At 43.7% G+C, this 26894-nt stretch overlaps 1 protein-coding gene across 5 annotated transcripts in view; it reads right to left on the bottom strand.

The window, feature by feature from the left end:
• The window catches only part of PRLHR (prolactin releasing hormone receptor), a 53784-nt gene extending 27806 nt beyond the window's left edge, over positions 1-25978 (bottom strand). For 3 of the 5 annotated variants that reach the window (XR_010432411.1, XR_010432410.1, XM_064663672.1), the window contains exon 1: positions 25655-25977. The gene's annotated coding sequence lies outside the window, so the exon portion shown is untranslated. Of the gene's footprint in view, positions 1-25654 lie in introns of all 5 variants that reach the window. The other 2 variants (XR_010432412.1, XM_064663673.1) reach the window with 1 other exon arrangement.
• Between the last annotated feature and the right edge of the window lie 916 nt (positions 25979-26894).

The raw sequence follows: 26894 nt of genomic DNA, 5'->3' as shown, positions 1-26894 counted from the left end.
CATCTCCAGACAAGCAGCTCCGTTGTTGAGTCCCCTGGGAAGTGGCACTGCTGGTGGCTTCAGTCACACTGGTGGCTTCAGTAATGATGGAGAAAGAGCATTTTATGCCCAATTCCCAGCTGTGAGCACAGTGATTCTGGCTCTTGGCTGAGCTTGTTGACACACTGCTTGTTTACCACTCCACACATGGGAATGGAGAAGGAGATGAGGCCTGAGTTAAAAATCCAGCACAGGCTCAGTGTAACCTCTGCGTTTCAGCAGAGATTCAGTGAGGCCATGGCAATATTCCCTACCTTGAAATCTGGTTTCATGTGACTAAATCACACTATAGGTAAACAAATGTGACCTTATAAGCTTCCCAAAGAAAGCAGTCAGCATAAAACAGGCAATACAGAACTGCTACATCTACAGGGAGTGAAGTTCTGCCTGTATATGAGACAACTAAGGAATAGAAAATGCCTTTGTATGTGTGTGTGTGTGTGTGTGTGTGTGATGCACAATAGTCTCTAATTCTTCTTTCTCCCCCTCTCTTCCAGCTCAACTGCATCCAGAAATAAGTGGAACCTCGAGAAAGGTTTTTCAGACCTTTTTGTCAGGTAACAAATATTTCTTGTTTCTCCAAGGGATTAGCTAGAGCAAGGCTGTTCAGGACAGCAAGTACTGGTTATAATTGCAGTGTGAATAACCAGCCATGTGGAATTACTGTCCTCCCACTGGTACCATGCTGTGCCCAACACCAGCTAAACTCTGCACCCACCTTTATTCATGCAAAGGTGCTTTCACAGAGGTTGATGGGGCAGATCCACAGCTGGCAGAGACTCGGTGCAGAGCAGATATCAGAGGCCACATAGCAGTGCCCCATTGAAAAAGCCCTGTCCTGTACGGTGGGAATCAGATTTACCAATATACTGCCCTGGACAATCAATAGAAATCCTTTGAAGGGTTTGAGCTGATTATCATGATCACACTGGATGATTTTTTTTATACTAATCACATCAGCCTCTGATCATTTTTTCTTTTAAGCCCTGGCTGTCCTGTATAACAATTAGGTTTAATGGGTGTAATCAGGTATAAAAGGGATGTTCATTTTTGCAAAAAGATGACTAAGTATTTAAAGTGTCCTTGAGTAAAATTAATATAAACTAATACAGAAATAAATCAAAAGAGGGAGTGAATTACTCTGAAAATCATTTGCAGTTAAAAAATATAATCCTGTTGACTTCCATAGAAATTAAGTCCAATGGAGGACACTGAAATGAAAATTACCTTTTCATCTACATAAATTATTGGAAAGTAGTTAGACAAGGTGATTGTTTTACAAAGATAAATCCAATGCAACCACAAGGCCTGAGAGTATTTTCTAAGAAAGCATGTTCACTCTTTCCAGCACATTATATCTGCACCCTTCCAACAGTGATCCAGTCAGGTTTTTCTAATCAGCCCCAGGTACTTTGTCTTGAACAGAAACATTTACAGTTTTGAACATTCATACACAAACACATCTTATATTTTTCATGAGTTACAGATGTTGCTGATGAAGAAACTTGCACTAACACATATACAAGCTTTTGTAAACCATTTATTGCACTGCCACGTGGCATTTGGTTTAAAAAAAACCCAGTATACACAAAAGCAATATATTGTAGAAAGCCTTTCCTAGAATTCACTGTGATCAGGAAAGACTCAAAGGACCTCAATATGAGTTCATCCAAGAGGAGGTTAAAAGGTGAAGATGTTCCAATTCATACAGACATGATGAGAGCATCTGATAATGGAGGGACTATTAATCTACAAAAGGCATAATGAGAGCTGGAGGCCAAAGCTGGAGCTGGAAAAATTATTGCTATCAATAAGGCACAGAACATCAGCTATGAAGTTAATTGGACATTAGAGCTCTTTTCTGAGAATATGGATTTCCTGTTGCTTAAAATCCTTCTAAACATTTCAAGATCTAAGAGCTGATTGTCTTTCTAGAAGGTATTCTACTGCTCACACAGGATTTACAAGTTTCAAGTGATGATTGAGGTTGCTTCCCCGTACACAGCACCCAATTAGCCAGAGAAAGCTCACTTTTCCCTTTCCTTTTCTTTTTTCCCTTTTCCTGAGGACAATATACTCCTCAGGAAGTGAGTGGAGGGCATGCATTAAGGGTTAAACCCTTCAACACTCTCTGATGTGCATGTTCTTCTTCCTTGCCTGGGATTTGATTGTGCATCTCGCTCAGAATTTTTACTTCTATTTAAAGCCACTGGTAAAGATGTTCCTGACCCACGTGCTACATCCCTGGGTTACAAGCACATAAATTTCAGATTGAGCCTGGAATAAACGGATCTGTGATGACAAAGGCTCAGGAGTAAAATTGACTTAAACCACAGGGTCGGCAGCTGAGCATTTCCTAAACAAAAGAATGGCACTGGAACGAATATCGACACATTTAAAAGCCAGAGAGAAACAATTCAGGAACACTGTGTGTGTTCATTGTGCTTGATAAAAGCATGCCTCTGCTCCTCATGCTATTTTAATCAGGCAGCAATGCAGAGAATTAAGACACTTCTCTCAATCAACTGTTTCTCCTCTGCGTGCCTCTGCTTCTGCTCCCCCTATAACTCTGCTCAGCACCGAGAGACATCACCACGCAGCAGAGGGATTAGGCAGTTTTTATTTCAAGGTGAGGCAAGGCACGAATTCTAGCTCCTAATGAGCTAAGCAAAGGACCTGTTCTCATGGATAATCATGGAAATGTTCTTACTGGTGACAGCAGACTGTGTTCCTGGCCTGTATTTCTGTACTTTTTTTTTTTTTCTTAACAATGCAGCACACCTGAAAAAGCTGTGAAAAGTCTGTTGGTTGGGTTTAAAGTTTGGGTTTGTTTTTTGTTTTGTTTTGGCACCAGTCAGTAAAAAAGCATGATTTTTCCTGCCCCTTAGATTTATTTATCGAATGCCATCCCAGAGCAGAGTTGGAACTTTTTAAAGGAAAAGTTGTGAAAATCCTTCGTTGTTTCAATTGCAACTCAGTTCCATAAATCATTTGCAAAGAGGCACCTGGGTCCACCCCATCACCTGGGTTTCTAATCTGTGTTTCAGTTACAAAATAAATCCCCTGGGCAATGTAAAAGCTGGCCAGAATAACCTGATGTTTTCCAAGATTATGACAGAAAGAAGTGTAATAGAGAAACTGTTCCTCAGCAGAATGCCAGCCCCACTGGCCTTTGTCAGATAACTGCAAAGAGGGAGTGGAGGCTCTTCTTAAATGTGCTCGTTTCCAGTGGCAACCAATGGGGAAAAAAGGACAATCAGATTTAATCAATTGACTTCAGTGTGCCGGTCTCAAATAAGTTTTCCTTAAATGATTCAAGAGACAAAAAAGAGGGAGAGAAAAGTCAAGCAATAAACTGTGATGGAACTAATTAACTGCCATGAATTCTCTGTTTCATACTTTAACTTTGTCAAGGACTGTGAGCTTTTCACACTTCCATCAGATGAGATATTCTTTCCAAGTGGAGCCACAAAACTTAAATCTGGGCTCAAATCCTTTTGTTTGTATGTTGATTTCAGATTGGGCCCATTTTAACTCCATTCGCCCCAGATTTGCAAATAAACAAAATAATTTTCTCTGTCTAAAATGCCATCTGCATTTCTCTTAAATTCTCTTCCTTTACACATGAATCATCTGTATTTTCACACTGTTGCCAAAATGACATAAAAACCTTATACCTAAATTGGAAATGCAACGAGGCCGGATGACATTTGCAAAGAACGTCTTCTCAGAATAGTTTTCCACCTAACCTTTAATAAGTGTATTTTCCATATATTTATTACTGTCAGTAGGAGAACATTATGTCCTGGAATAAATTATTTACGGAATTTCTGTGTCTTTGTTGCTCAGGTCTCCTGGTTCAAACAACCATTCAGAGGCTTTTAAACAGTTCACCATGTCACTGCTGTCAAGTGGTGCTTTTGCTGAGCTCTCTGTCCTTTTTTTTCTGGTGCATTAATGCACATTGGGATAGTTTTTCCTTGAAATCAAACAGCACCACAGAGCATATCCAGCTCACATTCCTCGTGCTTGATTTAATTTTTAAACAGCTCTAAATCTTTGTGTGTCCTGTTCAGATTCCTCAGCTTCCAGTTCAGCATGTCTAGGGCAGCTCAGGACTTACTCAGCCAGCATAGAACCAAGACTTTTATTCTCTCTTCCATGCTGCTTTCCTATTTATATTTCTCCCTCTTGTATTAACCCCCGTGTTCTTTGTGAATTTTGGCTGTTCATCAGCACACAGGCACACATGTAGTGGTGTTATTGCACCTTCTTATTGCAGGAGCTGTACCTGCAATAACTCTGGTGCCCCAACATCCCAGCATCTGTCTATTTTTGTGTGTGGTGTTTCTCCTGGGTTGTTTTACCCCATTCCTGGTCTCTGCCCAGTAAGTTCATTACCAGGAATGTGAGCAGAAAGGAAGATTCTTGCACTTACATCCTGGATTTGTTTCATTTGCTTCCCTCTGATTTCCCCTGTCCTTTTCTGAGCCTTTATGTTTTCTGTTTTCTTCCATGGTTCCTCTCAAGCTGGCTCCCAGGTTTCACGTGTTGTCTCACAGTATATTCATTTACAGCTGCCAGGGGAAAGAACATAAAGCAAACAAAACAGCTGCTCTTGGATGACAGAAAAACTGGCAGGATGCTTCCCAAGCCACCACCTCGTGACGAGATTGCACTAGCTGGGAGTTTGACAGGATAGCCTAAAGTGAGAATAGGCTGTATCCTCCAACCCACACTATTCTCAGAACCTGAAAACCAGCTCCAGTTCCTCTTTGAAACACATCTGTTGTTTGCAGCGTTTGTCAACATGCATGGCCTTTTCTCAGGAGTTGCATAACTCTTCACGTTTAATGAGGAGGCTGGAAAGCTGGTAAACACGTTGAGGAAGGTACAAGATAACAAGGAAAAGGTCTGACCAAATAAACATTGCACTGCATTAAGAACGAATGTAAAGGCATCCTGCATGATTTATTCAGTAAAACAATGAACCAATCCAGATTTCTGCATTCTCAGGACAGACAGTAATTCTCTGCTGGACTGAAGGTGAGAGGTGATACTGCTACACATGAAAAACAGGTCAGGAAAATATTACTTATATTGCAAAGTACTGGTAAAAGCATCCTTTCAAACATTCATTGCTGGTAAGGGAGCAAGAACAGGAGATCAAGGTTCAAACAGGATTTTAATTAGATGCCTTGCTTACTGTGATCTGTCAGACACTGGCTCAGAAGAAACTTTTCTCATCTGCAGCCATGCTCCATGTGGCACTTCAGTTCCTCTAGCAAGTCAGAAGTTGGCCTGATGCAGAGAGAACCTGACACAGAAATATAAATATATAACTTGGCTCAGAGGAGCTCAGGATACTGTCATTGCCTTTCCCCGTACTGGGCACAGCCAGACTCTGATCCCAGGCAGAGGTCATCTATTATTTGGAGAAAACATGCTTTTTAATTTGTTTGGGATCGTGCCAAAGCACATCTTTCAAACTCTATGCAGTTTGCCACAGAGTAGACAAGCCCAAAGGAAAATATAGGTGTTAGAGCTGGATCTCGAGAGACAGGACTGAGACATGCAAGGCCACAGGACTGGCAGAATACTGCTCTAGCAATAAAATTTCTGGCTAAATCCTGCCTTCTTCTCTCATGCTAAATAATATTTCAGTCTGAGGAGGAATGGATGCTATTCATTTTATACCTTTAAACAACAGATCAACAAGGGACAACCATGATTCATTCAATAATTGACGACAGATGAGACAAAAAGCATCATTCTCAGTCTGCCCTAAAGGACAAAATTAAAAGATAAAAAGTAGATGTCTAGGAAGGTATAAAATCACAACAGTTTTCCTCCCTTTTGTCCTTTTCTGCCTCCTTACAGAAATTGCAAATGGTTTTATTATCCTGTGTTCATCAGACAAGTATCATGACAGTGAATAGCAAAGCCATATTTTTAATGAAATTCAGACAAGTGTAAGAATACAAAAGGGAAACAAAGAAAACTTTTGTGAGAAGATTGTCGTATCCTACTTAACCCTCAAAACATTGCTGCCCGAGTCACTAAAATGAGATTTAGCAGATCAAAAGGCCCATCTCCAAAGTATTTTATGGCTTTGAATTTTGCAAACCATAAGCCAGCTTTGCTGTTCTCCTCATGTGCTGTCCTTCAGCCAAGCCTGTTGCTAAATCCCCTGGATAACAATTTGTCAGGGACGTGAAGTCATTGCTGCTCCTGCTCGTCAGAGCCATTATCAAATGCACGCCCTGCATTTGATTATCAAATCCCCCCACTGCTCAGAGTTTGGGTCCAACAGCAAATGGGGAACTTGTTATAGAAATATCTGTGGCTTGGGGAGTCTAAATACTGCACAAATAAGGGCCCAGCCACTGGTTTGGAGGTGAGCTGTGTGACCAGAGCAGGTCGGGGATTTTCTGCCTCAAAAGTCAGAGGCTGCTGCACAACTGCCCCTGATCTCAGCACCATGCAACTCATTTCCACGAGACAGAGCACACTGAGAGAGGAGTATGCCAGGGGATATTTCTGAATTATAATAATTTAACTCCAGCTGTTTTCATTATCCTCTGATGGGGATAAAAACCAAAGGCAGTCAATTCTGAACATAATGAAAGACATTCTTCTGGTTCATGGCAATGACTTATAAAATATGTCTTGCACTGGAGCATAGAAATATTAAAAAAATGCCTGCTTGCTTCTGTGAAGAGCAAAGTATTGTGCAACACAATATTAAATTTCAGTAATTAATTACATGCTGCCAAATTCAGCTGCATAACTTGTGGTTTTCCTGAAATGCTAGCAGTTGTTTCAGCCAGTTTTTTTGGTTCTGTCTCAAAGCCCATTAAAATTGATCAATATCTCTCTACTGACTTCAAGTGGTCTTAAATCAGATCCTCAATGTCAGGGGATTGCTGGCAAAAAGAAAAAAAAAAGGGATAAAGTCTTAATCACAGAGGAATGAGATCTTTGGAGTACATCATTCATTAAAATATCAGGATCCAATTAAGAATAAATTAAGTTACTACTGCAAAAAGAGAAGATACAGGCAAAAATCATCTCTGGACCTCAGAACAGTCTGAGGATTTTCTGTTAGCTTTGCTGTCCAAAGCCCACTGGAACTGTAGAACTGGAAATGTCTTCTCTTTTCCCTGAAATCCAAAGTAAAATAATAACTCATAAAAAGGTTCTGCAGATGGTAGACTTCTTTTGAACAATGATTTCAGGAGAGAACTGATATAGTTTAATTAAAAAAATCTATATATGAGATATGGTGCTTTATGGGAATGGAACCTTGGCTTCTTTATGCTTCCAGTCTCTTATCAGAAAATGCAGCAGCAAGACATGGAATAATCCACAGTCAAAAGAATGTGATCCTGGTGCTATAACCACACCTGGAGAACCAGGAAAATCTGTAGGAGTGAAAGAATCCCAGAAAAATTCTATAATCCCTAATCTCATCTATATAATCACTAATCACTCAAAAAATTGAAATTAAACAGCATCAAAGGAGTTACTTTTGAGCTGAAGCAACAAAACCCAATGGCCCTTGTAGCTGCAGGAGACTTGTGTCTCTGGAGCCTGGACTGCTGAGAGCTCCAGCAGCAGCTGCCTCTTTGCTCTGTTGCCCCTTCCACCAGTTTTTCATCACACAAGTGAGGCAAGAACCTTGGGGCTCTCTGTCCTGTCTCACCTCAGATATACTGTGAGATACCTGCTCTGGGAATACACTTTAAAGAGAGACCACACCCTTAATCAAATGAGCAACCTCGTATAAAAGACATGCTAATTCACTTTTAATTGAAGTGTTGACTCTGAATATGGAGCTTGGATATATCCACCAACAGATACCCAGATATGTGAGCAAACTGGTCCAAGCTGCAGGATCTCTGTACTGCAATCAGAGTGTGCTGCTGTGGGACTCAGGAGCCTACACACATCTCTTGGATCTGGGTACCTGTGCCCAGCTGAGCATGAAGGAATGCAAGCAGCTCTCTGAATCCTGCCTGGGAGAACAGCTGCGGGCAGCTCGAGTAAAATTTGGTTTTCTCTGTCTTCTCTTCTGTGGGAGTAAACCCTCCCCTCCTAGACAGAGTGGAAATGGTTGTTAAAACGTGCAGGAGCATTGGCACTGGGGAGGGATTCCATGACACCAGGGAAAAACGGAATTTTATAAGGAAGAAGCTCTTTTTGCTCTATCAACAGCAGAGAAATGAAGAAGCCAATAGCAGAAAGGATTCCTGGCAGCTGAGGAGAAAGCACAGAAATTATGGTTGGTGTAGCTGAACACTACTGTTTCTTAATTCCCTCCCACTGTGGATCTTCCCAGCCTGCAGAGTAACATCCCAGTTTTCTCTTTTAAGGTGAATACTTCAACATGCAGATGAAGAGAAAGCCCTTGGACTGGGCCTCTCACAACACTGGTTCTGCAATCAGCTGTATAATAAACTTCCTTGTCAGTTTGGAAGAGAATAACAATCCTCTGAAAGCCAAGGCAGATGACCAAATTACGAGGTTTGATTGCTACCTGATTTGCAACAGATTATTTTGACACAAGCAGTTAATCCCTCAGGCCACTTGTTACACCTCTCCAAATGTTGTAGCCCCAGTTGTCCCTCAGCTATTGCCACAAGCCTGTGCTTCCTACCAACAACTCTTAGCACGGGGGTGTGGGTACACCCTGCAATGCAAATGGGAAGCTGAGGCAAAACCAAATCACAACTCAGATATCACAAGTGCTGTACCAGTCATCTTTTTATACTGAGTCAGCAAAGACTTCATTTAACACCCACAGGTAGGTACTAGAGAGTCTCACAGGACCAGCAAGGCCAAGTTTTAGGGATTCGAGGTGGTGGAATCACTGAAATGCTGCATGTCAGGAGGCAGAGTTAAATCACCACAGGCAAAGCAATCACTGGAAAGGAGAACAATATTCTGAAGATAAAATACCCCAGATAAGAAGAAAACATAAATGTAGGCAGAGAAATCCAATCCAGCCTTGCACATCAGGGCTGTATTAACAAGGTTTGCTTTCAAGAGATCAAAGCACATTGATCATTCTGACAGATGAGTCCTTACAGAGAGAAGGAGAGTGATTTTCATAAATCAGGTAAGCAAGAGAATAGAGATAGCAATAGAAGTCCTGCTTGCACTTCTCTGTCTAAATTCCTCACCATTTTCAAACACTTTGAGACAGAAGTTCAAGGTCTCCTCCATGTAGCTTTTCCACAGGCTGTTCCTGTACAGCCAAGTCCTTTTAGTCCCAGCTTTTGAAGCTGAAACTTATAAGGGTCCTTTTGTCAAAAGCATGTTTCTCTGGGGATCTTTCTTGCTCCAATATGTTTGTCTCTAAACCTCCCACTTAACTGTGATAATAAGAGTGCAGGTCAGAAACGCATTAAACTTCTTCATAAGATAATGAGGAAATATTTTCCTGAGGGAATACTTATGTTGAATTTGTAGTTTACACCCCTTATATCCTGCTCTTGGATGTGTTAGGAAGCAGTGCTCTGTTCTGAGAAGTGTCCTTTCTGAGTCTTTGCCATCAGCTGTCCCAGCTGTAACACCCCTGGAGCCCATGGGTGCAGCCAGGGGGACTGAAGCAACTGCAACAAGAGGGATCATTGTGGGCCCTTTCTGGTTTTGAAGGATGACAAATGGTTTGCCAAGGTGCATCTTGTAAGATGGAGCTCCACATCCTCCAATGGGAATGAGGCTCTGGATGAATTCAGATGTGGCAGCAATACAGCTGACCTGGAAACCACAACGACCATAATCCTCACTGCAGGACTCTAAAAAACTTCTCTTGCTGCTCTTTCTTCCTAAAAACCCTTTAGCTTTCAGTATCCATCAACACTAGTAAAATTAAAGCACTAAAATTAAACTTATCCCAAAACTTTGCTCCACTTGGAGATAAAAAAAAAATACATTAGAGACTTCACTGCACCCTCCTTGAGTGCCCATGGCAGGTCACCAAAGGAGAATTAAAATAGGTCTCTCTAAATAGATATCAGTGCCTGTTTATTTAGAATATATTGGACCAGCTCTAAGCCGTGGTGATAATTATATAAGCACAATGGACTCATATTAGCAAGTTCATCTGAAAGTCGGTTTTAATAATAAAAAAAAAATTACCAGGACTCTGACAGTGAATTGGAAAAGTATTTTAGCTGTTCTGCCAGCTTTTTGGGGTAATTGCATATCACCTGTAATAAATGTGCAGATATTCTGCTCTCAGTTCTACTATGAACTAAAACACTCATTTTTGACTTTTAAGCAGATTAATTAAGAGATTTACATACACAAAAGCAAGAAATCAGTCCCATTTCAGTGTGCTTTTTTTTGTGTTTGTCTGAAGACACCTAAACAAAGGGATGAAAAAACTCAGCAAGGCAGCAGTGCTGGGGAAGTCTCCAGGTGACTGATTTAAAGGAAGATAATGAACAATTATTTATTTCAGAATTGATTTTTAAAAACTAAGGATACAAATATCAGAACAAAACACATCCTTCAGTGCTGCAGCAAAGGAGATATCAAATAAATACCCCAAGGGGCACGTTGAAACACCTAAAGGAGCTGCTCAGGAAGCCAGGCACTTTTCTGTTAAATCACACCAGTAATACCAACCCTGTCATGTTTATAGCTCCCCAAAGCCCTCCTTACATATGATAATAGAAGTCTGACTAGTCTAACATTGTCATTTTAATTAAAAGCTCTATTCCTCCTGACAGGAGCAAGTCAGAGAAAATGCAGTGGGGATCCCACTACAACCTCATGAAAAAATATGAATGCTTTCCTCTATAAAATGGCAAATTGGTGGCACAGCTTAGGGATTGGTCTGGCCAATGTCCCACATGTGAAATCCATAGTTCATCCCCAAAAATGGAATTTAGTGGCCGATTCACTTTGTTAACATGAAAAAAACAACCGTGAATCCTTTGCCACCCCTCAGAGAGCTCTTGTTTTTCCCCCTAAAAGATTTTTCATCCATAAATTTCCAAGGTTTCCAAATCAACTGTACCTGTCAAACTCACAAAAATGTTTCTGTTAGTTTGAAATTTGTTTTCAAAATTTCATCCTGCTAGAAACTGTCATAAAATGTAAGAAGTGTGAGTTTCCCATTAAAAAGAAAACCCAGTTTCCACCCTGTCTCATTAAGCTGCATGATTGTGCAGGGTATAGCAGTTTGAGTCCATTTTCCTACGTATTTTAAGCAGGTCCAAACCTGCAGATCAGCAGGCACAGCAGATCTGTGATCACACTCATCCCCACCAGCTGGATCACAGCCTCCTACAACACACTGCACTCCTTGCCAGACCTGCAGAACCCCCTTAATAGTCACAAAATCCACTTTGTACCTGTTTAAAAAATTAAAAGCCACTCTGGCACACGTGCAAGGGGAGGATAAACCTTATCAGTTGTTAAATACATCATCTTCCTAAATGATTTCTAGATGCTAATGCTGCCCTTTCTGCCTTTGAAGGGCAGAGATATTTATCTGAATAACTCCTGCAGAGCCAGCTCTGTGCACTCATCCCGTGCTGTGTGATAAGTAGCAATATTTGTCTTTTTTGGTGCATGCAGAGAGGACTGGAGTCTTTTCAGGTGCCTTCTTTTTATCCAACTGAGCAGTTCAATTGTCTCCTGGGTGCTCACGTGCACCTGGCAGGTCGTGGGTGTAACACACTCTCATTGTCAGCATTGATGGGTCGAGAACGCTCTCCAGGGAAGCAATCAATGCTCAGAGAGCTTCCCAGATGGCAACAGCAGAGATCAACAGCAACCCCTGCTAAGAGAGGTGATAATCATAATAGATGTGCAATAAACTCCTCTCTCCGCAGAGGACAAAGGACAACTAACACCCTATAATATTTTTGCTGCTTTGAAAATAAGGCCATGCACACACTGCTGATGCTGTGGTGAAGAATCACAGAATCAATTAGCTTGGAAAAGACCTCTGAGATCACCAAGTCCAACCTTAAGAGATCAGTTCCTTCCCAAAACCTTGCAGAGGAGAAGGGAAGAGGAAAGGCAGTCCTCACCTCTGCAGCAAAGCTGGTTTAAAAGATTAAAAACATCAAAAATATTATTTAAAACATTAAAAATATAGAAAGTATTAAAAGTCTGCATCACTGTTTAAAAATAAAGTCTTCACTGCCAAGGGGGGAGGAGCAATTTTTCAGGAACACTTAGAGATGTGCATGACACAAAACACATATAGGGGTTTAATTTGTTTAACCCAGTTTGTTAAGTTTGTTTAAAAGTCCCTAAGGTCTGCAAACACACTAAGAGAGTCTGAAATTAACTCAAATGAGTGTTTTGTGGTCACTTAGAACTACTTGTTTTTAAAAATCACTTCAATAACGACTCAAATTTAGCAGTAGGAAAGAAAAACGAACAAATCACAGTTTGGGTGGGTTTTTTTAAATCCTCAGAGTCCCCAGACAGCTTGTGCAAAATGACAACCCTGTCAAAGCCAAGGGGTGCTATGCCAATACAGATACCTGTCATGGAACAGCAGGGAGTGTTTCCAGGAGCCAAGGTGACAGTCATGCCAGGAAGACTTCAGGCTCTCTGTCAGCCTGGATGTGGACCCAACATCCCCAGAAAATTGGTGTTATGCACACAAAGGGAGGAGGGCAGAGCCCTCAGAGGGACAGGACCTGTCTCCCTGGCTGGACAGCTCCAGCTCCTTCTCCATCCAAGGGAGAGCCAGGGAGGAGCTGGGAGACAGGAACAGACACAGCAGGTTTAAGTCCTGATTCGAACCACCTTTTCCAAGAGGAAGAGTCAGAAATGAACACAAGTGCAGTGACCACACAAACATCCCCCTTTGCCCACGGCAGCCTGGGATGTCCCTGTCCAGATATGATGTACATCTGTCTCCCCTGGTGCAAGTTATGAGAAAAGATCCATCAGCATCTTTCCCCTGTCCCTTGAGCTGTTTTCTGTTAGCTCTCCACTAACAATCATGTTCCTTATTAATTAATTTCCTTTGTTGTTATTAATTAAAACCTTTTTATTCTACGCCCATTTCAGACGTTACACCACAGCAAACCTCTGCCCACAAATTGTTGCTTTCCTTGGTCCACAGTAAAACTCCTGAATAAAATATTTAAGGGGGAAAAAAATAACAATAATAATAATGGAAAATTAATTAAGATATCATAAATAATCATAATCTGCTATATGTAGTTATTAAGTGAGTTCAGCATACAGGCTGGGATTCCATTGGGATGCAGCTCTCCTGCCTGCTTTGATCAACCTTCCCTGAGGGGTTTCAAGTGGATAAATCAGTTTATCCACCAAATGTTTTTTCAGTAAACACTCAGTTTCTTATAATAAAACTTAAGCCTGAAGGAAATGCAAACCAATTTATGCTTATGAGATTAAAGACCTATTTTTCTCTTTCAACCGTATCCCCCAGTCCATCGGTCTCAGAAATGCAAAACTGCCCTGGCTCACTGAGCACATCCTGAGGGGTGACTGCCAGGGGGCTGCATGACACATTCGTGAGGGGGTGTGATGCATTTATGAGCAGGCAGCACCCCTGGTGTCCAAGGGCCAAGGAAGCAATTCCCAGGCTTGCTCACAGCCAAGGAGCACAAGTGTGGAAGTCACTCCCAGAATGAGGTGTTGCAATCTTTGCATTCTCCTTCTGCTCACATCTTCAAGGAAGAACAAGGCAAGTCCCATAAAGCTATGCTGCCTCTTGTTTAGGAATGCACTGCTGTCCTGCAGGGGTTGTCCGCTCTTTATAAAAAGAATATTAACAAAATCTGACACGTAACTGCAAGAAATCCTGCACTTCAACACTGTTTTCTCTCTTCAAAGAGACCACAGGAGGTAGGAGTATACCTTGCTTTCTGATATTGCATCAATCTTGCTTGATCCAGCAGTTATAAAGACTCCTAGAAATGAGGTCTGTGACTGCAAACACCGTTCTGGAGAATATCTATTTTTACCTTGATACCATTAAAAACTAAGACGTTTTTGTGGGATGAGACAATAGAAATCCTTGGGGAAATCCAGAGACTAGTTTTTGGGTTTGGAAAAAACAGACTTGGAGAAGTAGCTAGGAAATATTTCAGCAACACTATTGAACCTTTCAGAGTGGTCCCAGCCAAATTCAGACATTTTTTAAATACCACCAGGAATGTGACTCCACTAATCCCCTGGGCAGCCTGTCCCAGCGCTTGACAACTCATTTGGTGAAGAAATTTTTCCTACTATCCAATCTAAACCTCTCTTGGCACAGCTTGAGGCCATTTCCTCTTGTCCTGTCACCTGTAACTTGGGAGAAGAGACCAACCCTTTCAGGTAGTTGTGACAGCCAGTGACATAGCACTTTTTTTGCATTATATATCCTTTGTATGCACTGTTGGTACAGCCAGTGCTCAGTGGCAGAATAATAACACAGTCAGCCAGGAAAAGCAATATCTGAGAGTTGCAGGTGCAATAGAAAAGCTACTGGAGTTTGAAATTAGTCCTGCATTCAATCACTTGAGCCCCAAGACAGCACTGAATTTATAAGTTTCTGTTTTCAAGAGACCTGTTAATTAAAATGAAGATTACATAGTTGGAAATAGCTCAGTGATAAGTAGATGATTTATTACATGGTATCTAATTTGCAGCCACCTATGAATGGCAGAATATGTGAGGATTCAGAGTGACCAAAGGGGATGTGTTCTCTTTGTAGTCACGTCCTGCATGGCAGAGCATACTGGATCCCCAGACCCTCCTCTCCTGTACCTCCAGCACCCTCACCTCCAGCCAGGAGGTCATTTTAACCCTTGAAAGAGCAGGTGTTTTCAGTTGTCTACACTGAGAATTTAACCTTTCTTACCTCATTCAACAAGTTTCCCAGTGTCACTGCACAGCAGCATCACATGCACCCTGACCAGGCTGCTTTCAGAGGCTGCAGAGTGCAGATTGCACAAAACTTTGTCAGAAAACTGGCCAACTTCACAGGAGTAGGAATGGGTGCCCAGCCCCAGGCAGCTGCCACTGTGAAAACAGCTTTGGAACACTGCATGTTTTCTGATTTGGGGAAGAAAAGCATCACAGCCCGTCCCAGTTCAGGGGGAACAGCAACCCCTGCAAGGGCTGCATCTCTGGGACCAGTGGGTTAGGATGGACAGCCCTGCCCTCTGCCAGCAAACATCAGCCAGCAGAGCTGAGCCCCTGCATTCAGGGCAGCAGCCAAACCCCAGAGCAGCCCAGCACGAGGCAACTTCCTTCCTGTGGAGAAGGGGGAAAACAGGGAGCAAGCTGAGACTCACCTGCAGGTTCAAACCTCACTGTGTGGGCTGAGCATGGCTTTATGCCTCCTCTGAAAAATGGCATTTGAATAGAGCTTCTCCAGAAGCATTGCACCAGCAGAACACACAGACCAGCCTTGCACAGGGCTTGTCATCTCTGTCCTCTTTGGTCTGCTTCAGCCTCCCTGCCCTCTCTGCTCCCTCGTGGATGATGGTCACCCTTGGCCTCCATGCAGACCAAGTCCAGCAGACTCACAGGACTGGGAAGCACAAAGGGCTGTAGCTTGGGGTTTAACAAATGCTTTCACCATCACTGTCCCACCAACACCCACTTTTTCACTGTCTCCATCGTCTGTCTTACAGAATTTGCTAAATCACTGATGGACAAAACCATCCCTAGGGGCCAGGCTTAGCACTGCATCTTCTACTTCTCCCAGCAGCCGGGATTTTTTACAGTGAGGCTTACCTCACATTTCAGGATACTTCTTTTTAAATGAATCCAGCAGGTGGTGTGAAAATAATTATGAATAGCACATGGCTTCATTCCACCAATTTGGCTCTGTAATGGCCAGAAGCTGACTGAACCCGCTCTACAGAAAACCTTCTTCCAGCACAGTTACTGGGAGCCAGAAACTAAGTATTCTTGTCAAAAATGCCCTTGGTGCCCAGCAAGGCAGGCACCCACATACATGACTGTATCACACAGCACTGCTCTTCCCAGATGTTCTTTAATTTCCCCACAATTGATTTTCAGTGTGTTGGTGAGGGCAGGACACAGTGTTTGAGGGTGCATCTGGAATACCTGAAGCACTGGGGGCCATAAAAACCCCTGTTGGTGACACCCTTTGGGCTCAACACACAGAGGAGAAGAGCTGAGCTGAGCACTGGTGGGAGTTCTTGTATTTGCAGACTCTATTATAGAGTCAAAAATCAAAAGTAGGAACTCCACAGCCCCTCCTCAGGCTATGGGTGGACACTTAAATAACCCCAAGAAGTCTGCCAGGAAGCAGACTTGTCACGTGCAGCACCCTGCTGCCTTTTCCCACTTTCATTTCAAATAAAGCTGCAGGTACATTTAATTATCTAAGTGAATAGCTTAATGATAAATTCCATTCCATCTCTGACAGCTGGGTAATTCAGGAGAATTTTAATAGGGAATAATAAAACAGACTTTTAAAAAATTCACTTTGATTCCGTGTCATCTTTAATTAAGTCAGGCCTGGACGGCTCCAAGTCATAAAGGTCACTGAAAGATGTTGGCAGATTCATCAACTAACATCAAAGTTTAAAAAAAAAATCACATAGGTCCAGTTTCAATACATTAATGTAACTAAAGGAAACTTCTTGCCATGACCAAGGTATCCCTATATATTAGTTTGAAATGCAAAAATTACCTCGGGCTAATTGTAAAATAAATACTTCTATTTTTAAATTACACTTCCAATAAATTTGCTTCAGACAAAGTAAAACAATGTTGTTTTCCCATTAATGACTAAAACTTCATAAATAATCAATTTTTCAAGGTTTTGGGAGGAACTTTGGAAAACAATTCACCTCCAAACAAACCAGACTAGAAATTTTTATTCTCATGACTGAGACAAGCAAACAATAACATTCTGCTTGGAGTCAGCCTACAAAATTGTTTTACTTGAAAGGTCATTAAAACCCATTTACTAACGTTTGCTGTTGGATCAAAGTTTAAATAAGGGAAACTGTTCAATAAAAAGTTAGCATTTCAAGTTAAAATAAAGTCAGTTCTTCCAAACAAGGAAGTAATTATTTTTTTGCCCTCGACTGAAACAATTCACTAACCTTTCTCCAAGCTCACAGCACACATCTATTTTTTGGGGTGAGTTCCCTCTATTTAACCCTTCACTAGATCAAGTTAAAAACTACTTTCAGAGAGTTTTCTCACTAGTTATCTAAAAGCACTGGTTGAATATCACCAGAATTGAAGGGATCACAAGTGTGGCCATTGACCTCAACCCAAATGCAACCTGTTTCTCATTTAATAACAGCCCCCCAGGTTTGGTGGAACAACTCCTGGGGCATTGCCTGCAGCAGAGGTGAGGGAACTGAGGGCAGAGGAGCTGAAAGCCCCAGGGCTCTGCCCTGCCCCCAGCCCTCAGCCAGAAGCTTTTCTCTTTTTTGCAGCCCAAAAGAAGCCAGTGGAGTCTCCTGCAGCCACTGAACAGATTATAAAAGTGTTCAGCTGCTTGTTGCTCAGTAGGGTTGCTACAGAGATAATCTAGCAGGGGTGCACTCCTGGCTGACAGTATGCAATGACAAGCACTCATAAAAATAAATTAATATATTTTAAATGATTTTACAAATACATATGGGAAATATCCACTGCACCTGCTCTCATGGAATGGGACTGCACTGAGCAAACCTGTTCTGGAATCACAGTTTCAGTCTAAATGGATTAGTACCTAAATTTATTACCTTCTTACTCCAGACTGGACAGAACCAGAGCCGCAGCCCCTTGGGAAAATTCGTCATCCCCAATCATCTCATCAGCCAAAAATAAGATGGAGTGCAGATCTCAAACCAAATGCAGCTGAACAGCATCCTAAGAACTGGTTTGTGCCTGACTTCAAGCCTGAGATCAGAAACACTCCCTCTCCTGTTTCCTGATGAAGCAGGTTTCCAGCAGCTAGACAAGCCCTGGCTAATTTCCTGCTGCTGTGAAAATTGACTCCATATCCAGTGGCCTGGTGAAAACGTGTTCTGTCCCTGTGACAACCCAAAGTCAGAGAAGGTCAGCTACAAATAGTAATGATTTAATGTAAAAATGAAAGCAAACCTTGCACTGGATTTGCGTAATTTGGGGCTTGGGGATTTTCAGCCCGTTCCAAGAATCAAGATTCCATGTAAATTCCAGTTCAGACAAGACTCCTCCTCATCAGTGCCATCCACAAGCCGTGCAGGATTAGAAGCAAAACAATCTCTGGAAAGCCACGTTGTTCATCAGCATCCCCTGCTAAGGCTCCCATGGCTGGTGATTTCCACATCACAAGCCTTATCTCCCTCCCCAGTCCCAGCTAGCACAGGCCGTTTATCACCCTGCACTTACTCATCTGGCTTCTCCCCTGGATGGAGGAGCCTGGAAGCTGCCTAAGGCTTGAGCAAGGGCTGTGCACGAGACCCACCCTGTGCAGGAGGAGCTGCTGTCACCACAAGGCTGAGCTGCCAAGCCTGGCAGTTCCAGAGAGGAGGAGAGGGTGTCACTTTTGGACAGATAAAAAGAGGCAAGAGGAAGAGGCAGCAAAACACTGTTCCTCAGATCCTGCATCCAAGCTGCTGAGTTATTCCTCCCCAGGAGGAGAGGATGGATGCTCAGGTGCAGGCAGGGTTCCTTGGAGCAGTGCAACAGGGAGGGATTGTGCCAGAGCCCCTGCAGGGGTGAAAGACCCACTAACCCCCAGCCCAGCTCCCACCCCCGGCCCCAGGGAGGAACTCTTCCTCCCTGAGCTTTCCACAGTTTGGTGCCACCATCAGCTGCTCCCAGAAGGAACATGGAGAAAACAAAGAGCACTGTGTGCTGGGGCAGTGTCAGATCATCCACCTGCACGTCCCAGGGAAAAGCTTGGTGGTTTTCCATGCACTGTTGCACCACCTCGTTTCCATAGACTTATCATGGCTCTGGGATCAAATTAGGGAAAAAGGCTCTTTGCATGCAAGATTCCCCAGGTGATGTGTAAAAACAAGAGAAGAGAGCACCCAGGACAGCCAGGCAACTGGAAACTCCACAGAAAATGCAGAAGGAATGAGGGGATAAAATGAGATTCAAAGCAAAAGAATGAACTTGCACGACTTCTCTTTGTGGGATTTACAAAAATAAAAGACTTGTCTTCTTTCAGACTCTGAGATATTCCTTACTGCCAAAGGCTGTGGCTTTTTCCTATTTGTTTTTAAATAAGGCTAGGGTTTTTTTCAATGCCTACATATCCGGGCATACATTTTAATGTGAGATATTTCCCCAGGTTTTGTGAACTTGGGCCATGCCCTCAGGATCAGGCAGCAGCTCAGGATCTCGTCCTCCCACTTGAAAATGCATCTCACACATGAAGGGCAGCAGCCAAATCCACTACTTGGATATGACACTGAAAGGGTCCTCCAGTTTTTCTTGGCTTGCCAGGGAGAAGAACACAGTATCATTATCAGGCTGCTCTTTGATTTTTGAGGCATTACATCTATTTGGCTCAAGCTGATGTTCTCATGCCAAGGGTGAGCAGATGAGCTTCTCAAACACAAAGCACGAGCTCATGAAACCTGGGGGTAACTGCTTTGAGCTTGGTTGCACTCCCAAGCTTGGGAAACAGCACATCTTGGGTGCACTTTTTGAGGTTGCTCAAGAGCTCACTGGAACAGTCCAGGCGCTCTGCCAGGCCTGGGGAATGGGAGGGAGAGGAACAGGCAGATGCAGAGTCATTGCCCATCTGTTTTCCCATTGTAGTTTACCCTAGAGGCCTGGAAGAAAACCACAGGGCAAACACTTATCAAACCTGATGTCTTTCCTTCTCCACACCCATAGTGCACTGTTTGCTCTCTGGCCACCTCGAGAGTCATCCCCTCCCTTGAAGGATCCCCTCTCAAAGGAAGGTGAATAAAGCCCCTCCTGCAGGCAGAGCCAAGGCTCTGGTTACAGGCTCACTGCTGACATTTGCTTCCTGTGTTGAACCCCCTGAACCTGCACGTGCCCCCATCACTGCTGCAGTCAGGGAGCAGGCAGCAGCCCCAGAGCTCCTTCATCTCAGGACAGCTGTGCAGGCTTTACAGGGTGCAGAGGGTTTCTTGCTTAAAGAAGAGAGTGATGTTAAAACTTGTCTCCAAGTCCCAGCTTGGAGAAACTCCTCAGGGCAGGAGACAGACCCTTGTCCAGGACACAGGACTCCACATCTGCCCCATTCCCAGCACAGGGACTTCTGCACTGGCTCTCACACCTCACCACAGGGCACGTACCATGACTGACTTCATTCCTCAGGCTGTTTATTTTTAAGTCTGTTGTACCAGAGCTGGACCTCATCCTGGGTTTGTACACATCCTGGGTTTGCACACATCCAAACTGGGCACTGCCAACACAAATATCAGTGCCACTCATCCTCCCCCTCAGCACACATCTGCATTCCCAGCAGAGCCAGCCAGCTGCAACAGGCTGATCTCTCACTCATCTCCTCTACCTTAGGAACACAATTATCAGCATCAACATCAGCAACAGGAAATTCTCCTTAAAGGATCAACATCTGATTCAGCACCAGCCCTCGATGCCTCACCCCTGTGACACAGCTCATTAATTACAGTTCCCATGATTACTGCAGGGCCTTCACTATACACGTGTGTCTGTGCAGAAACCTGGAACTTGCCTTATACTCCAAAGCTCCCTAAAGGGCTATAACAGGAACTTTTAACTAAAGCATCTACAGCTCCTCTTGGAAATGTTTATCTTCAGTAGGATTGGAGTGCAGGACAAAGCTCAGCTGCAGGTGATTCCTGCTGGCTCTGGCCCATTGGGATGGAGGGGATGCTTTTCTAAGCAGATGCTTTAAAGCCCAAGGACTGGATTTGCCCCATGCAGAACCCGTGGCCAGGCAGGAGTGATGAGCACACAGTCACTGCTGAAACACCCTTGTCATGGAGCTCCAGCCTGCTCGTGCTGGAAACAGGAAAACCTGCAGCTGACTGAAGCACAGAATGTATTGGGCAAAAGGTGAAATTCTTAACAATGAGGCAGTCTAGACGTGGAGACATCTGGATATGGAGAACCTGCCACCCTCCAAGCAGCTTCTTCCTGCAGGTGATATCATAAAAAGAAATTGTTCTTAATTTGTCCAGTTTCACTCCTAATCAGTCCCTCTCACTCTTATTTCTGTTGCTACATGTAAGAGCCCTTTTAACCCCACGAACCACCTCCATGAAGGCATTAGCCTGCTCTGATCAAGTTAGTATTTCCATCAGCTAAACAGGCATGTCTGCTTCCCTCTCTTGCTGCCAGGCTGTTCTCTTGTCTCTGGTTCTTTTCTGCCCACTCTCTACTTTTTCTGCTCCATTTTAGGCACAGGGCTGGTGACACTGCCCAGCAGTGCTCCCACCACCCTCCTGCACAGGCACCACACCCCTTCCTGCTCCCACACATTGCTCCCCTGCTCAGTCACCCACGTTTTTCAGCCTGTTTTGCCATCTAGTTTGCATCATGATTAGCAAGGGAAAAAAAAAGGCACCAGCAAAAAAAAAAAAAAAGGCAGTGTATCAAAGATTCTTGTTCACCCCAGCACACTGCTTTCTAGCAATTCATCTCTGTATTAATAACAAAGTACTAATGATTATTATCCCATCAGTAATTGCCTTAATCTGATCAAAATTCCTGCAGCTATCAATCGTTACAAATTCTCATTACCCTTTTCTCTCTCTCCTCTGCTATGCCACAGGCATCTCCAGCAACAACATGAAAAATTTTCATTTATTCAGAGAGCCTGTTCAGGACCTGGAAATCAGAGCTACCAATTTACCAAATGGGCAGCAAAACCATACATTTTTCTGGTCTCAGAATCAATCACCTCTGGGCACTTCCAACCCTAAATTAAACTTCACAGTTTATGTGCAAGATAGTGAAAACGATTGTTTTCCACTTTAATCGATGCACAAAGAGGTGTGAAAGCCAGAACATGCCATTCACATAGCAACAGGTATCTCTAAGGACTCCTGCCTTCACTTAACAGCTTGAACAGCGGCTCCTGAACAGAAAGAAGTGAGGTACATGAATAACAGCTCCAGTCAAATTGCTGGAAAACTGGAGAAGTTTAGGAATATTTATTTTGGTGAATTGTAACCCTGAACATGCTAATGTAACCTGCCAACCTGTAAATGGCCTTCCTTCAGGCAGTAAGTGGAGTCTTTTAAGAACTTATGGCCACGGTAAAAGGGTGATTTGCAGCGTTTGCTGTTCACAGGGCAAATAGAAAAGGATGCGATGTGCTCAGGAGTCTGTGGTTCAGCATCTTCTTCGGGATTCCATGAGTCTGTCTTTGCTAACAAAAAAACAAAGCCCACAGACTTTCCTGAAGCCTGTCCTGAACAGCAGCCACTCGTGCATAACTTTAAATGTTTTTCCTCGGCTGCAACAAGAAGCCCAAGGGCATGGAGGAAGGTGTGACAGTGCAGACCTGGAGGAAATGGATAAGTACAAAGGAGCTGCACACAGCACAAAATCTAAATAGGGGAGAGACAATGGAAATGACCCGTTCCCAGACAGCTCAGAAACCCAATTCTTACCATGGAAAGGCATCCCTAATCTCCTAATGCACCAAGGGATTCAGCAGTCCTTGCAACTGCCTCAGCATTTAAAGGTTAATTGCAGCCAAGATCTTTCAATAAAGTTATGCTGGAGAATAAAGGTTTCAGGAAATTCAGCCGCTGTAATTAAGAGATCGATCTCACAGATTCACATCTTCCGGAGCTTTGGGCAGTGCTTAACACTCACTCCTCAGCTCTTCTCTGGGATTCAGAACAACGCAAATAAATACGTGTTTCTGTGAGGCTGAAGCCTTCAGAATCCAGCAGACCACTTCCTTTGAGCCTAATTATTAAACCCAGGGCTATATTTGGAAGATTCCAGCCATTTCTTTAAAACTCTGGGATAAAGAACAGCACTCCAGATACAAATATTTGAATATTCTTTCCTGTGGCTCTTTTGTTAAGAGCTCTGCTTTTGTTTCTCCTGCAGATTACCACAGTCCCAGAGTGACCCACAAAGGGGTATGCTGTGAAAAATCCTAGATAAGGGGAGTCACTTCTCTCCACCTATGACATGAACATGGTTTGTTCACTTGTGGCAGCAACAGGCTCCATCATACCTGTATCTCTGTGTTTCTTGGGTCAGCTGCTGAAGAGGCCCTTGCCTGAGAGTAAGGAAGGTGAGGAAGACGTAAAAAAGCTCCTGGATGTGACACCAGAAATTGCTGGATGTGATAGATAAGAGTGTAAGGATCTGTCAAGTGTTACAGACAGCACTGTAAGGAATGTCTTTATTCACAGGAGGTGGCAGGGGATTTATGAGAGAAATGGCCAAATTTCACGTTATTGGAGTGCTGAGCACCTGGTGGGGAGCAGAGCCTTGCACAGCCAGCACTGCCCAGGTGATCACACCTGCAATATCAGCTGCAAACCTGACAGCTGTGCCATCCTCAAGCTGAGCTGTATAACCATTCCATGTCCTAGTCCTGCCAGAACCAACTCATTCCTTCAGTGTTCTGCCCACTTGGTGCAGGGCTGCTCTGAAAAGAGAGTTTGGGAGCAAAGCAGGCAAACCCCGGATCATCTGCCTGCTCGAAAAATTAGAAAGTACTCTCTTGGCCAACTGGTGTCTCACAGCTCGAAGGCTCCTGCTTTGGGTAGTGTTTTTGCTCACTGAACAGGCCAAGGACAGGTTGGTGTGTGGGGTCAGCACCGTAGCCTCAGTACTTATTCTCTGTTGGGCCAATCTCCTTCAAAAGCCCAAGTCCATTTTGAGAGGTAAAAGAGATACCCCAAAAGAGAGACTAGAAAAGCCCTGAGCCAAGCAGACAGGGTCACTTGGACTAAGCCTGAGTACATAAAGCCCAGATTTTCCACCACTGCCTTTACACAAGTGCCCAGCAAGGAACCAGAGAGGTGGGGGCTGCCCCAGCCCTGAAACATCGAAGGCCAGGTTGGATGGGGCTCTGGGCAACCTGCTCTAGTTGAAGATGTCCCTGCTCACTGCAGAGGGGCTGGACTAGAGGGCCTTTAAAGGTCCCTTCCAAGCCAAACTGTTCTAGGATTTCAAATGTAAGAACAGGGCTTTGTTAATTCAAACCAGCAGGATAGCAAGAATGTAAGGGAAGGGGAAGGAAAGAATCATTGCTGTCCTCCAAAGAGCTTGACAGCTGAGCCAATGACATTTCACTTGGGTGGAAATAGATCTTTGCTCTAAAATGAAAACAGAAAGCAGGGTTAGTGTCAGGCCAGCAACATCTCTATTTTCAAAGCAAGTCAGAAAACAAGTTGGATTTTCTCAGGGATAGTCATGGCTCAAAATCTCTCCTTTGACATCCAGAGTGGTTTAGGACTCCATGTATTTCAAAATGCTTTAAAGTCCAATTATTACAGTAACATCTAAATGCTGTGTTCCATTTTCATATTGTGGGAGAAGAAGAAGCTAAATAGGTAAGACCTTTTCCATTACTGAACAGATGGGAAATGAACTCTTGGAATTGCACTTAAATATGGGGGGGGTTACCTGCTTTACACACTTTTGCCTTACTGCCAAGTTCAGGGAGTAGCTTAAAACTGCAACATGAAGGTACAAATGCATCTTGCAACATATTCTCTTACTAAAAGCCAGGCAGGTTCCCCCAGGTCTGGTAAGACTCCAAACACATTCTGTGAGGAAACTGTCCAGGATGGCACAGAACCCAAGTCCTGCTTTTTACTGCTTCTTACAGTGAGTGTGGGTCAATTTGTTGTCCCTCTGAGAAAAAATGCTCATTTAGGTCTCAATTTAATTTCTCATTAGCAACCTTGCTAATGAAATCCCAATAATGACGTGGACTGCTGAAAGTTGTGATGAAACTTTAAATCTGGGAGGAGTCAGAGAGAGAAAGAAGGAGAAATGCAATTTGGCTGCCACATTCAGCATTCAATTCACCACTCAAAAAACAAAGACAAGACACCATTCCTCCAATTAACGTGGAAGCAAAGAACCAGTTATTAATACTAAGTGTTTGAGTGTTCTGTTACATGAGGTTAACAACCCTCAAAAATGGAGAATTCATTCCAGGCACCTTGGGCACTCAAGACCACTTCATTATAGCCACGGGGAGAGCTGTGAGAGACATCAAGATCAAACTCAGGAAATTAACTTTCATCTCTAACTCAAGAGGAGCATAAAAAAAATTACAACTTCAACTACTTCTGAAAAATAAGCCCCATTCCATTTTACTAGCTTTTGAGAAAGATTAGGGAAGCATTTTGGAGCAATGGGTTTGTGGGAGCCTCATTTGAGCTCAATTTTAGAGGTGCAGGTGACCCCACTGTGAGAATACACAGCACTAAAAGCTAAGAATATGTATCTTAAAAGACACCTCTGATAAAATCCAGCCTCATTTCAGGTGGGACAGGACTGGTTTCATGTGGCTGTTTGCAGTACATCTGGCACTGTCCACTCGTGCAGCAGCACCAGGAACAGCATCCCCTCTGCAGCACACACAGAGCAGAAAGCTGCTGGAGCAGGCACTGCTGGGTAAATAGGAATGGCACAGTATCAAAAAAAAAAAAGATATGAGAAAGACTGGGGCATGACAAAGCTGTTGCAATGCTGATTTTACCTTGGATCTACAGAGAGTGTCACATCTGCACAGCAGCACAAGGAGTCCTGGCTGGCTGGTGGATGGGGAGAGGCTCCAGGGTGGAAAGGATCTCCTTCAGCAATGTGTGTGTGCCCACAGTTACACAGGCACTGAGGCACAAAACCCAGTCCCTTTCCAGCAAGGGACCTACCACAGAGGGCTCTCCCTAAGCTCAGCCTTTGGGGGTTGATGGGTGAGAAGGGAGCACAGTCCCGGCCTCTCCAGACCTGGGAGCAGCCCCTGCCGTCAGACTGAGCTGGAAGGCTTCACATCCTGCAAGGACACCCCTGCCACGAGCAGCACAGCTCCACAGGCTAGCCAAGGTGAGCCTGAAACTTCATCTGCACAAGATGGAAATCTAGAAGGGCTCATACAACCTTCCTCTGACAGAAACAACAGCAAAACAAGCAGCCTGTGACAGGAAGAGAGATGCTCTGTAGTGCTCTGCAATGCACTTCTGCAGAGTGCCCTGCTCTGGTGCTGGCACTGCCTGCTCAGCTCAGTAACTCGTACAGAGCAGAAAACAGGCAGTGGGAAGGTCACTTGGCAATTAGATTCTAAAAGAGACACTGCACATTTACAATCCTCCAGCCTCGGGAGGACAGAATTGAGTTGTTTATTCAGGAGGAAGCATGTCTGGCTAACATTGAGTTTGCATTTAATTGGCACTGATGAACAATAAAGTTGCAAACTCCTTTCACTAGTGCATGAATGTGCAGAAAACAATCTGCCACAGAACATTATATAGGAAATACTGTCCTTCAGCACCACGCAGCCTTCTGCCGTGTGAATCACAGCCCATTTAACAAGGACATTGATGCCGGGCTTCTCAGGGGAAGGAAAGGCAGCTCTGACCATCACACACAGCCAGCATCATTAGAGACAATTACCCCATTAGCACTGACACAGAGCTCAGACGTGAACAGGGAGCTTCAATGCTCCTCAAGCGCTGCTTTCAACTGGACATCAAAAACGGGCACGTGAAAACATCCAGCTACTTACAACAGGCGCTCAGCACCGAGCAGAATTGGAGCCCTAATTAGGATTTAATAAGCTGGTAATTGCGATGGCAGTGGTCTCATTAGCCTGACGCCTCATTACTGTGAGCACAGATCAAGTCGAGGAAGCCAGTCAGCCTTGCAAGCCTTCCCAAACACCCAGACGAGGGCTGATTAAAGCAAGCGCTGCTTTTGTGGCAGTTCCTAATGAAAAGTGAATT

Source organism: Pseudopipra pipra, chromosome 8, assembly GCF_036250125.1.
Source record: "Pseudopipra pipra isolate bDixPip1 chromosome 8, bDixPip1.hap1, whole genome shotgun sequence".
Lineage (NCBI taxonomy): Eukaryota > Metazoa > Chordata > Aves > Passeriformes > Pipridae > Pseudopipra > Pseudopipra pipra.
This window is presented reverse-complemented; position numbering and strand designations above follow the sequence as displayed.